At 41.7% G+C, this 13,394-nt stretch overlaps 1 long non-coding RNA gene across 1 annotated transcript in view; it reads left to right on the top strand.

Moving 5' to 3' along the window:
* The window catches only part of LOC143941565 (uncharacterized), a 48,409-nt gene extending 35,123 nt beyond the window's left edge, over positions 1 to 13,286 (top strand). Inside the window, exons 3-4 of the long non-coding RNA XR_013264256.1 lie at positions 9,924 to 10,026; positions 13,157 to 13,286. This is a non-coding gene — a long non-coding RNA (uncharacterized LOC143941565). The remainder of the gene's footprint in view (positions 1 to 9,923; positions 10,027 to 13,156) is intronic.
* The last annotated feature ends 108 nt before the right edge of the window (positions 13,287 to 13,394 follow it).

Raw genomic sequence — 13,394 nt, forward strand, 5'->3', positions numbered from 1 at the left:
TAAGCAAGAGGAATAGCAAAGAACAACCACTGTGCCCAACAGCTAACCAGGAGGCAGAGGCGGCATACGCAATGGCTGCCCCCATGGACATATATTAACCACTTCAGCCTGGACTAATTGGCTGGCCAAAGACCAGAGCAATTTTTGTGATTCAGCACTGCGTTGTTTTAACTGACAATTGCCTGGTCATGCTATGTGGCTCCCAAACAAAATTTACGTCTTTTTTTCCCCCTCACAAATAGAGCTTTCTTTTGGTGGTATTTGATCACCTCTGTGGTTTTATTTTTTGCATTAAAAACAAAAAAAGAGCAACAATTTTGAAAAAAAGCAATATTTTTTACTTTTTGCTATAATAAATATCCCCCAAAAGAATATAAAAACAAATTTTTTTCCTCAGTTTAGGCTATATATTCTTCTACATGTTTTTGGTATAAAAATAAAATCACAATAAGCGTTTGATTGGTTAACCACTAGGGGGCTAGGAAGGGGGTTAAGTGTGTCCTAGGGATGTGTTCTAACTGTTAGGGGGTGTGGCTATGAGTGGCACATCACTGATCGCTGCTCCCTATAGCAGATGAACAGTGACAGGTCACTAGGAAGAACGGGGAGAAGTTGTGTTTACACTGACATCTCCCCGTTCTTCAGCTCCGTGACACGATCGCGGGACACCGTCGGACATCGAATTTGCGTGTCCCGTGGGCATGATCTTGGAGCTTGCACGCGACCACACAACAGCAAATTTAAAGGGACGTACCTCTACGCCCATTTGCCTATCCGTGCCATTGTGTTGACGTATATGTTCGTGCGGCGGTCAGCAAGTGGTTAACATATTTTTTTTAAATAATTTTAAGAGCTTAACCACTTGTGGACCGCCTAACGGGGATGTACGTCCTTTTTTTGAAGAGGGATATCTCGGTAACGGCAGCAGCTGCTGCCACAACCGAGATATCCATCTCTTCAGGCGGCGGTCGGCTGTACGATAATGGTGGTCTCGCGGCTGATTCGCCGCGAGATCACCGCTATCGGCGGCGGGAGAGGTGCCACCCCCCTCCCGCCGCCCTCCCGCACCTTCCGCCACTTACCGGAGCCGTCGGTAGCGACGGAGGCGATCGGGTCCTCTTCCTAGCTGGGCATAGAGACAAGTGAGGCTAAGATGGCCCCCACTCGTCTCTATACCATAGGAGGGCGGAAGCGACGTCAAAACGTCACTTCCGCCCCTACCTCTTAAAGGTATATATTTTTTTAAATGTCAGATTTTCTTTCTTTTTTTTTTTTTTTAGCCCAAATATGAGATCTGAGGACTTTTTGACCCCAGATCTCATATTTAAGAGGACCTGTCATGCTTTTTTCTATTACAAGGGATGTTTACATTCCTTGTAATAGGAATAAAAGTGATCCATTTTTTTTTTTTTAAAACAGTGTAAAAATAAATAAAATCAATTAAAATAAATAAGAAATTTTTTTTTTTTTTTAAAAACACCCCGTCACGACGAGCTTGCGCACAGAAGCGGGCGCATACGTGAGTAGCGCCCGCATATGAAAACGGTGTTCAAAACCACACATGTGAGGTATCGCCGCGATCGGTAGAGCGAGAGCAATAATTCTAGCCCTAGACCTCCTCTGTAACGCAAAAAATGCAACCTGTAGAATTTTTTAAATGTCGCTTATGGAGATTTTTAAGGCTAAAAGTTTGACGCCATTCCACGAGCGGGCGCAATTTTGAAGCGTGACATGTTGGGTATCAATTTAATTGGCATACCATTATCTTTCACAATATAAAAAAAAATTGGGCTAATTTTACTGTTGTCTTATTTTTTTTTTATTCAAAAAAGTGCATTTTTTTAAAAAAAAGTGCGCTTGTAAGACCGCTGCGCAAATACGGTGTAAAAACAAGTATTTCAATGACCGCCATTTTATTCTCTAGGGTGTTAGAAAAAAAACAATATAAAATGTTTGGGAGTTCTAAGTAATTTTCTAGCAAAAAAAAACAGTTTTAAACATGAAAACACCAAGTCTGAAAAAGAGGCCTGGTCCTTAAGTGGTTAATGATTACCAATCAGGTGTTTTACATTGCAGGGTTCTGTATGCAATCTAAAATGTTTATATTACAAGTATCAGAGGGATAGTGATTGGATTGTGATATGCTGAATAGATGAGGTCTAGTGTTGGGTAAAAAGAGCGTGACTTACTTCTGGCGCTATGTATCCAATCGTTCCGGCTACGCCCGTCACCTTCCTATTACCAAACAGATCCATTTCTGCCAATCCATAGTCTGCAATACGGACGTGACCTTCATTGTCCATTAAGATGTTGCTTAACTTGAGGTCTCTATGAACTATGCCACGTCCGTGGAGGAACTCAAGTCCGCAGGCTATTTCCGCCGCAATGAATCTATAAAAGAGAAAAATTAATTAGATTTTACAGTGATTAGACTTAAGTATAAACATTATCCATGGGCAGGGGGAGGGGAGTACCTGGCTCTATCCCATTACCGGTCCCAACTTTGAGCTTGTTTAGGTTACCGTACGGTCGGAGTTCTGGGCATGGCACCTGCTCACCATTTCTGGTTTTTCTGGAGTCTCCTGGGAGAACCCATTGGTAGGATCCAGGCTGTAAACATGCTTGTCACAGCAATAGGCATGTGAGCGGTACTATAAGACCCCAAGTCTCTCCTCTGCCCTTAACAGCATTCACAACACGAGATCTGAGTTTTTGAATGATTTTGATTTCTTAAAAATGTCAGGTCTCAATGTCATCACATCCGTGGTACCATAGCGGAGAGCCGATCGATCACGATCACAGCTTTGTTCAGCTGTCTGACCAGCCAGTAGACGTGCCGGCTGGTCGCCTGGGTCTCCCGGTAGGATGAGAGAGCCTGAGAAATCTGTGGTAGGTGCCGGGAGTGGAGGAAGTCCCCTCCTGCTGCATGTAAGACCAATCCAGCTGTTAGTTAGACTGCCACCTCTAAAAAGCAGTACCAGGGTTATGAGGTACCAGTACATCATTGGTCCAGAAGTGTTAACCCCTTCGTGCTGGTGGTATGCATATATGTGGCCTCTAGGTGGGTGGGAATTAACACTGAGAGGCCGCATGTATGGGTGCCAGAATGTAAACAGAGCTGTCCTGAGGATGCACTCCCGGCACAGTTACTGCTGCCTAAAGGAAAGCTCCCGATATCTACATGCGATTGGGAGCTCTCTGATCATGTGACCACTGTGACAGCCAATCATGGCGGTGGTCACATGATCAGAAACCCAGCTCCATCTCCCGGCAAACCTCTTAGAGAACGTTACTAGGTGACTCTGGACTGTCTCCATCTCCTTCCCCACATGGTGCAATCACTGCCGCTTTGGAGAAACTGGGATTGCAGAATGCCATGTGTGTGAACAGTCTACTTGGAACACCAACCCTACTATGATAATATAGCGTATCTAAGCTTGGGAGAGGCGCGTGGTCCCCAATTTTTGGCGGGACGGAGTGACATTACTCTAAAGTATCTACGTCAGATCTGGGTGGACTGATGTAGCTACGCATTCTAATGGAGTCCAATGTAATTCTAAACTCCTAAAAGCCTGGATTGTAAAGCAACATATCTTATAAAGATTACTTTCTATTCTATTCTCATTGTGGTGATGAGACTTACCTTATGACGGAAATAGGAAGAGGGAAATGTTTATTGGTGAAATCAAACAGATCCCCTCCAGAGACGTATTCCATAGCGAAACAGGCAGAATGGCGGGTCTGAAAAGTGGTGTAAAGTTGGGTGAGGAATGGACACCCTGCCGCCATCTGCATGACCTTCTGCTCTGTTTCAATGGCGCTACGTTGATCTGAAGTCTTCACTACAGACTTGATGGCCATGATCTTCTTGGCTGCAGAATGAGTTGCCAGAAAGACCTGTCCGAATCCGCCTTCTCCGAGCAGGCGGTGCAATATGAAAGGTGACTGGCTGTCGCCGTGTGATGGTATTGATTGGACATTTCCTGCTGTGACAAGTTTGATGTTTCTAGTGTCACAGCTCGGGGGAGTGACAAGAGGCGGGACTTCTGCTGCTGCAATCCTCAGAGGCTTTCTAGCTGGTGCGGCATTTCTCATGATCTTTCTAATCGCTGAAATATTTCTCATGCCCTCTCTAGTGTCACAGCCGGGGGGAGTAACAAGAGGCGAGACTTCAGCGGCGACGGCAATTTTCATGGGCTTTCTAGCTGGCGCGGCATTTTTCATGATCTTCCTAATGGCTGCAATATTTCCCCTGATGTTATTAGGGACACAGCTCTGGGGAGTCCTCACAGATGATATGGCGTGGACTACATCCCTATCATGATCCAGAAAGCCATTAAATGGCTCAGGTCTTATCTCTGCAATCATGCTTTCCATTATAAATGGTCTCATTTCACTGGTTAAAAACACAGTGAAAATCATACGCTAGAAGAAGAAATCTCTTAGGAGCTCAGAATAGGTCTTCACACCAAGAGAAGTCAGACTCTTCTGAGCTCCACAGGTGTGAGACTGCTTTTTATAGCGGCACTGCCAATGACATCCTAGAGCTGGTCACACTGACCAATCACATCGCAGTGCTTGTCACGCCGGCCAATCAAATCACAGTGCTGGTCACCGTGACTCCTCCCCTAAGTTGGCAAAAAGCCAGCCAGTACAGTCACATGACCTCAGCCAGTACATTTCTGGATTTCAACTGTCAACTGTCAGATTTCAAATTTTCTCTATTCTGTGGGGGAGGGGAGGATGAGATGACTGCTGAGATTTACATTTCTGCAATAAACAAGTTTATTTCTGTTTTACTTCCCATAAATAGATAGATAGATAAATGTAAAATTCAGATGTGTGGCAAATAACAAGAAAAACGACCCCATCCATGAAATGTGATGTCCTCATATTGACAAATTTCACAAAGATAACACACCAGGATAAGGATCCTTCTCCCCCTGTCAACTCCAGAAGGTTTTAACCCTTTCATGACCAGAACTTTTTTGCTATTTAGCACTGTTCTACTTCAATTGGCAATTACATCATTATGCAACACTGTATACAAATGAAATTTACACATTTTTTTACCCACAAATAGAGCTTTCTTTTGGTAGTATTTGATCTCCACTGGGAATTTTTATTATATAAATAAACAGAAAATTCAAATGTAAAAAAGACCAAAATTTCCAGTTATAAAATATATCCAATAAAATAGTTAAAAAAAATCTTCATAAATTTAGACCAAAATGCATTCTGCTACTTGTCTTTGATTAAAAAAAAAGTATAAATTGTTTTCTTATAGTGTTTACAATATTTTCTTTAAAAAGTAAATAAATGAAAAAAATCTAAAAATGAAAAAAAAAAATATTTTCAGTTTTTAAATATATCGAATAAAATAATTTAAAAAAATCGAATTTCTACATAAATTTAGGGCAAAACGTATTCTGGTACATGTCTTTGGTTAAAAAATTTTTTTTATGTATTAATTGGTTTCTTTGTTATCTACAATCTTTTTGGTAATAAAAAAACATAAATAAAAATGACTGAAAAAACACACAAAATTTAAAAAAAGGAATATTTTTTATTTTTAGTTAGGAAACATATCTAATAAAATAGTTCAAAAAAAATCTTCATAAAATTTTAACCAAAATGTATTCTGCTACATGTCTTTGATTAAAAAAAAGTATATATTTTTTTTCTTACTTATAGCGTTTGAAATCTTTTTGTTAAAAAAATAAAATAAATTAAAAAGACCAAAAATGTTATAAAACGTATCCAATAAAATAATTTTAAAAAAATCTAATTTCTACATAAATCTAGGCCAAAATGTATTCTGGTAGATAGTAAAAAATAATAGCAATAACAAAAACATATTGCTTCATTCATTTAGGCCAATATGTATTCTGTTTATATATTTTTGGTTAAAAAAAAATTGGAAAAAAGAAAAAAAAATTGGGAAAAACATTATTTATTTTTAATGAAAACACCGAAAATTTTTTAAAAAGGAATAGTTTTTCTTTTCAGTTATAAAACATATCCAATAAAATAATTAAAATAATCAAATGTTTTCATAAGTTTAGGTCAATATGTATTCTGCTACATTTTTTTGGTAAAAAAAATAATCCCAATAAGCGTGTATTAAATGATAATTAAAACAATTTAATTTCTTCAAATTAATTTTAGGCCAGAATGTATTCTGCTACATGTCTTTGGAAAATAAAAAAAAGGTATATTAACTGGTTTCTTAGTTATAGCCTCTGCAATCTATGGTGTATACAGTACTCTATATATTTGAAAATTGATCAGTACTGACAGCCTGTTCTATTTTTTGAGGCCCCTAACCACTTGACCTCCGAAAGATTTAACCCCCCTAATCACCAGGCCATTTTTGCGATAACTGACAATTGGTTGTGCGGCGCTGTACTCAAATAAAATTGATGTCTCCCCCTCCCCCACAAATCGCGCTTTCTTTTGGTGGCATTTGATCACATCCACTGATTTTATTTTTTGGGTTATAATCATAAAAACAACTACAATTTTTGGTCACAATAGACAATTAGATTTACATAATATACAAGTCACATTGCACAATATACAAAACAGTATTTTTTTTACTTTCTACTATAAATCATATCCAATATATATATATATTTGGTAAAAAAAAAATTAAAAAAGACAAACAATTTGAAAAACTATTTTTTTAATGAAAAAACACCAAAAATTAAAAAAAATGAATATTTTTTATTTTGGCTTAATAAACATATCCAATAAAATTATGTAAAAAATCGAATTTCTTCATCAATTTAGGCCAATATGTATTCATATTTTTGTTTAATAAAAAATCCCAATAAGGGTATATTGATTGGTTTGCGAAAAAGTTATAGCTTCTACAAACTATGGGATATTTATATTAATTAATTTTTAGTAGTAATGGCAGCGATCTGCGACTTCTAACGGCACTGCGATGTTGCAGTGAAAATTTGGGACATCTAACTGGCACTATTTGGGGACTAGTGAGACTAATACAGTGATCAGTGCTAGAAAATATGCACTGTCACTGTACTAATGACACTGACTTAGAAGGGGTTAAACATCAGGGGTGAGCAAAGGGTTAAATGTGTGCCTGACCAGAGTTTTACTACTGTGGGGGAGGTGCTTGTACTAGGGGAAGGCATGGATCGGGGCCTCTGCTTAGCAGAGACACAGGCTCCATGTCTTCTCTACTGACAGACCGCCGTTCTGCCTGTGTACAGAATCATCACAGCAGGAGTGGGCCGGCGGCGGTGCCCACGCACTCCAGATCCGGAAGTATACGATCACGTATTGAGTATGTGATGTTGTGTAGCAAAACTGCCTTGCCGCCATATATACACAGTGTATGGTTGGCAAGTAATTAAAATGCCAGGACAGTCCAAATATCCCCCAAATAACCCATTTTTCGAAAGTAGACAGTCTGAGATAAGAGGACAAAAAATGTATTATGTATATATTTTTTAACACACTTTTTGACCAGAGCAAAATAATGTGCCATATTAACCACTTGCCGCCCGCCCTATTACAAATTGACGGCGGCAAAGTGGTTTCATTATCCTAACCGGACGTCATATGACGTGATTAGGATAATAAGCCGCTGCGCGCCCCCGGGGGCGCGCATCGCGGCGATCGTTGTTGCGGGGTGTCAGTCTGACACCCGGCAACTACGATCTCGGTAAAGAGTCTCCGACGGAGACTCTTTACCATGTGATCAGCCGTGTCCAATCACGGCTGATCACAGTGTAAATGGGAAGAGCCGGTGATCGGCTTTCCCTCACTCGCGTCTGTCAGACGCGAGTAGAGGAGAGCCGATCGGCTGCTCCTCTGACAGGGGGGGTCTGTGCTGATCGATTATCAGCACAGCCCCCCCGAGGATGCCCACACTGGACCACCAGGGACACCACTAGACCACCAGGGAAAAGGTAATAACAATCCATAATCCTCCCTAGACCACCAGGGTGCCAGTCAGCACAATGGGTGCCAATCAGTGCCCATAATGGATGCCAATCAGTGGCCACAATGGGCATCACTGATTGGCATGCATTATTGTTTGGCACTGATTGGCATCCATTACTATAACACCGATGCCGCCTATGAGTGCCCACCTGTGCCGCCTATGAGTGCCCACCTGTGCCGCCTGAGTGCCCACCTGTGCCGCCTGAGTGCCCACCTGTGCCGCCTGAGTGCCCACCTGTGCCGCCTGAGTGCCCACCTATGCCGCCTATGAGTGCCCACCTGTGCCGCCTATCTATGCCCACCTGTGCCACCTATCTATGCCCACCTGTGCCACCTATCTATGCCCACCTGTGCCGCCTATCTATGCCCACCTGTGCCGCCTATCCATGCCCACCTGTGCCGCCTATCCATGCCCACCTGTGCCGCCTATCCATGCCCATCCGTGCCAGCTATCAGTGCCAATTTGTGCCACCTATCAGTGTCCGTCCGTGTCGCCCATCCGTGTCGCCCATCCGTGTCGCCCATCCGTGTCGCTCATCAGTGCCGCCTATCAGTGCCACTTCATTGGTGCCCATCAGTGCCACCTTATCAGTGCCCATCAGTGTAGCCCCATCAGTGCCCATCAGTGAAGGAGAAAACATACTTATTTACAAAGTTTTGAAACTGAAACAAAAAAAAACATTTTTTTTTTCAAAATTTTCGGTACTTTTTTATTTGTAGCGCAAAAAATAAAAACCGTAGAGGTGATCAAATACCACCAAAAGAAAGCTCTATTTGTGGGAAAAAAATGATAAAAATTTCATTTGGGTACAGTGTAGCATGACCGCGCAATTGTCATTCAAAGTGCGACAGCGCTGAAAGCTCAAAATTGGTCTGGGCAGGAAGGTGTTTAAGTGCCCTGTATTGAAGTGGTTAACATTGTACTACTCTGGAGAAGTGATCATTATTATTATTATTATTATTATTATTATTATTTTTTATTTTTTTTTACACATTATGTTTGCATATAGCAATGAATTTTATTACTTTAAGCAAGAATTTTACTGAATGAAAGAATGAAATTGATTCATTTAGTTTATTTTGTTGTGATTGGACCCAGTCTGTACCATGTGACCAATGTCAGCTAACAGCACAATTGTACACAATGTATGGCTTGAAAGGAAGCCATCCATCAACTGTCATGTGACCTGCTGTGATCGTCTCTCCTCTACTCACATCTATCATACATGAGTGAGGAAAAGCCGATCAACAGCTCTTCCTGTTTACATTGTGATCAGCCGTGATTGGACATGGCTGATCACATGGTAAAGAGCCTCCGCTGGAGGCTCTTTACTGAGATCGGTGTAGCGGTGTGTCAGGCTGACACACCGCACCATCGATCACGTTGGTGCGCGCAGTGGCTGTTATCCTGCTGGACATCATCTGACGCCCAGTCAGGATAACGCAACCACCGCCCAGCCGTCGGTTTGCTATAGGCCGGGCGGGAAGTGGTTAAAGTGGAACTAAACCCTTCTCTCCTTTACAGCCAGGGGAGCTGCCATCTCAGCTTCTGTTTGATCTGCAGCAGCCATGGTGCTGCACATGTGATCAGTTATGTCACCAGTCATTTCATGGCTTAACATTTCAGCTGAGAGCACAAGCAACTGTGTCAGTTAGCATATTTGGCAGGCTTTGAATGTAACTGTTGCTAATCCATTAAATTGATGTTTTTAGTCCACTTTAAGCAAATCCTTGTGTGTGAATCTTTTGCCGAGATTCTTACCTGTAGATCCTACCAGTAACAGCACTTCCTGATGGGGACTTACAATGCTAAGACACTGCTTTGCAATTAGCAGCAGCGTTGTCTTGCTGTGTGCACTCTGCCATTGGGCTGTCATCTCTCGGTCAGCTGCCATCCCCGCATATCGATGTATTAACAATCTTGCGTTTTTTTTATTTTTTGCCGGCAGGAATTTCGCACATGACTGCGAGATGTCTTTGGGAGGAAGCTGGACGATATTTTCCACAAACAAAGCTCACCCTGATGAAATTCATCTATATCTGACAATATGAGTAAGTGAGGGGACATAAGGAAAAATTCTTCTTTTTCTTCTTCTTTCTTCTTTTCCTTCCCTCCTTTCCTCTTTTTCTTCTTTGTTCTTTTCCTTCCTTTCTTCTTTATCTTCCTTCCTTTCTACTTTTTCTTCTTCTTAATTAATTTCCTTCCTTCCTTTCTTTTTCTTCTTCTTTCCCTTCTTTCCTTTCTTTCTTCTTTTCCTTCCTTCCTTCATTTCTTCTTCTTTTTTTCTTCTTCTTTCTTCTTTTCCTTCCTTCCTCTTTCTTCTTTTTTCTTTTTTCTTCCTTCAATCCTTCCTTTCTTCTTCCTCCTCCTCCGCCTCTGGTAATTTGTATTGAATAGGGGATGGTGATGTGTTTTCAGTGAGTCTCATCTTCAGCTATTATAATATTTACCTAAAGATAGTTCCTGATAGGACACTTCTGATCCATATTTGCCTGGTTCTATTTCAAATTCAGCTTTGTTATGCCGCGTACACACGATCGAACTGTATGACGTACTTAGTCCGTTGAAACACATTTCAACGGACAATCCGCTCGTGTGTGGGCTTCAGCTGACTTTTTCAGCGTGCAGTCCGGAGTACTAAGAATTTCGGTTTGCACAACAATCTTTCCGTCGTACTTTGGTTTCAGCGGACAATACGGTCGTCAGTATGCTAGTCCGACGGACTAAGAATGGCACATGCCCAGAAAGGATTTACAGGGCGGAAGCGCTCTGTCTTGTAAAACTAGTGTTCGTATTGAAGCTAGCATATTCGTCATGCTGCTAATTTTGTGTTTTTTTAATATAGCACATTCTTTTCTTCTTCATAATGCAAGAAAAGTGAAGTTGCTTTGCTGCTTATATTCACACAGAGTTATCACAAATGTCTTTATTCATCCTCATCCTATGATTAATATTACAATTCGAGAATAAATAAAAAAAATAAAAAACGGACGAATTAAGCTGAAGTCTGAAAAGCGCGAATCGTCTCTAACCAAACTTCCACTAACGCAAAGTCAGCAGAAGGAGCCCAAAGGGTGCTTTGCTGTGTCTTGGACTTCCTATTTCTAGTCCCGTCGTACGTGCTAGACTGTTTGTGTATCCGTGTGTGGTCAAGTCCTTTCAGTGGAAAGTAGGCTTGTTCGTCAAACTAAGTTCCGCGCATGCTCAGAAAGGATTTACACGCTGAAAGTTATAATGCAGTGTATAGGACGTCGTATTTTTCGTCCCGTCGTACGTGCCGTTCACGTCATCGCGCACGGTTTCAGCAAACTGTTCGTCCGTCGTGTGTAGCCATGTCCGTCCATGCTAATTTTGAGCGGACTGTTTGCCGAAACTGTTTGACGGACAAAGTTGGGCGAACAGTCCCCGCGTGTGTACGCGGCCTCAGTGGAAAGTACGCCGGACTGTCCGTCGGATTGTATGACGGACTAAGTCGTCATACAGTTCGATCGTGTGTACGTGGCATAAGAGCTCCCTCTAGTGGCTGTTTTTTTTTTTTTCAAGCTGGGTAAAAGGTTCAAGTGCACCTGCCAGTAACTTTCAATGTTTCCATGAATACATTTCTGACCTTTCATAATATACAGGAACAGTATAATTTTTCAGAAAAGTGTCACCCCATCTACCAACGAACGTTCATAAACGGTGCTGTATACAAGGGGTTAAAGCAAGCAGCAGCCATAAGCTTGCTATTTGTAGAGCCAGCGAAGGGCTTTTTACATGAAAGTGATCCCATTTATGATCACTTCTATAGGGCTCTGAATGGTACACCTTCCCACTGCCACCACTTGCGGTGCTTCTCAGGCCCTCCCATTCCTCTGGGATGATCAAGACTGCAGGAAATGGCTTTTCATATTTGTTCCCTGATCCCCTTTAAGATTAATGAATCCAGAAGAGATGTGTATTACCCAATTTCTGGGTTTACAGCTGCAACTCCTTGGTTACTGGAGCCGAGGATGCAGCTAATCAAGCATGACCTGTGCTTGATTAGCTGTAATGAAGGACAGGGGGAAAATTTGTAGTTTAAAAGCCCCCTATGTTATTCCATTGAGCAGGTGACCGGTTCTCTTCATGGAGACATTGGGGGTCTAGCCCCCCCCCCCCCCAATGTCTCTATAAAAATGACCTATCACCTACCCAATGCAATAACATAGGGGGCTTGTTAGCCTATTAGACTATCAATTTCCCCACTATCCTCCATTACAGCTAATATATTACCCATTACATATAGGGGGTTATTTGCCTATTTGCCCCTTGTTATAGCAATAAAGTTAAGTAAAGAAAAAAGTGTAAAAAATATATTAAATACAATAAATAAATATTTATGTTTGTTTAAATAAATTAAATATTTTCCAGCGTATGAGATAACCTTTTACACTTAAAAAAACTGGCCAAAAATCGGGGGTCGTATTATTATACGCCGGATCAGCCCCTTCTGAGGGTTCGGTAATACTGTATGTAGCTTCGGCTACATACAGTATATACCGCTGAGACAATCCCGGTGAGCAATGTATTCAAATGAATACAGAGCCTGCTCGGATTGGAGTAACAACCTCTGCCAGTCGGATTGGCATTGAGAGTCAGAGAGGCGCGGGCTGATGATGATACAGCCTCTGCCAATCCAAGCAGGCTTTGTATTCATTAATAGAATACATCGCTCACTGTGATTGGCTCCAGCAGGAAATAGGATATGGCGCCAGCTCTTCTGCTAGGACGAAATATCAAGCGTCGGAAGCCTCGGAAGGGGGTCGTCTTATACGATAAGTACAAGAAAAAAATGCTAAACAACTGTAAGATTAGGGGGCTGTCTTATATGCCCGCTCGTCTTATACACCGGCATATATGTAAGTAGAGAAAAAAGAATTAAAAAAAAGATATTATGTAAAATAATTCATTTTTGTTTTTTACCCCCAATATTTCCATAAAGATCACCTTTCACCTGCCCGATGCTATCACAAAATGCAATGATGTCATAAGTCTGCTGCAAGCAGGAGGGAGCGGTCTCCTCTCTCCCAGTGATCAGTCTGTGCATTGTAACTTTGTAGCAAGTAGGGGCTGATCTGTGCCCGACATATGTGCACACCAAAGAAGTAGATGGTTGGCTTCTTTATCCTGTTTATCTTGTTCTTTTGTGTCTCTTTGCAGCAATTGCCTTACTTACTGTCGGACATATCGCCCACCTAGCCGGCCGGATGATCTGGTAAAGTCTGACTTTTTCACGGCCTGGAGATAGTCATGCTGAGTTTCCATGGGATGACTGCCAAGGCCACAGAAAAAACGGTGAGCAGGAGCCTGATGTGTCCTTCTAATAGGAAGAATATTGAATCCTGTGAACAGAGCTGGAATTCTTTCCTGTTTCAGACCCGCCAATGGGAGGGGGAGG

The sequence above is a fragment of the Lithobates pipiens genome, unplaced genomic scaffold (genome assembly GCF_037356315.1).
Source record: "Lithobates pipiens isolate NorthernLeopardFrog02 unplaced genomic scaffold, aLitPip1_a1.2 Scaffold_10, whole genome shotgun sequence".
NCBI lineage: Eukaryota > Metazoa > Chordata > Amphibia > Anura > Ranidae > Lithobates > Lithobates pipiens.